Genomic DNA, 278 nt, shown 5'->3' with positions numbered 1-278 from the left:
GTGAGCAGGGCTGCCCAGCACCCCTGGGGTCTCACTGCCCAGAGGGAGCCCCTGCCTTGCAGCTCATGGAAGGAAGAGCAATGGTCCTTGCCATGCCTTGGGGCATGGCTGGGTAGCATAAATGGCTGTTTGCAGCAAATGCACTTATTTTGCTCCCCCTTATCGGTGGGTGGGTTCAAGGACCCTTTGGGTGCTCCTGGCTCAGAGGCATCCGGGTGCTTTTGTGATGTGCTGAGTGGGCTTACAGTGGTAAAGCAAAAGCAACACCCACCCCCCCA

This window comes from Cariama cristata, unplaced genomic scaffold, assembly GCF_000690535.1.
Source record: "Cariama cristata isolate BGI_N322 unplaced genomic scaffold, ASM69053v1 scaffold39641, whole genome shotgun sequence".
NCBI classification, from domain to species: domain Eukaryota; kingdom Metazoa; phylum Chordata; class Aves; order Cariamiformes; family Cariamidae; genus Cariama; species Cariama cristata.
Note: the sequence above shows the minus strand (reverse complement) of the source record.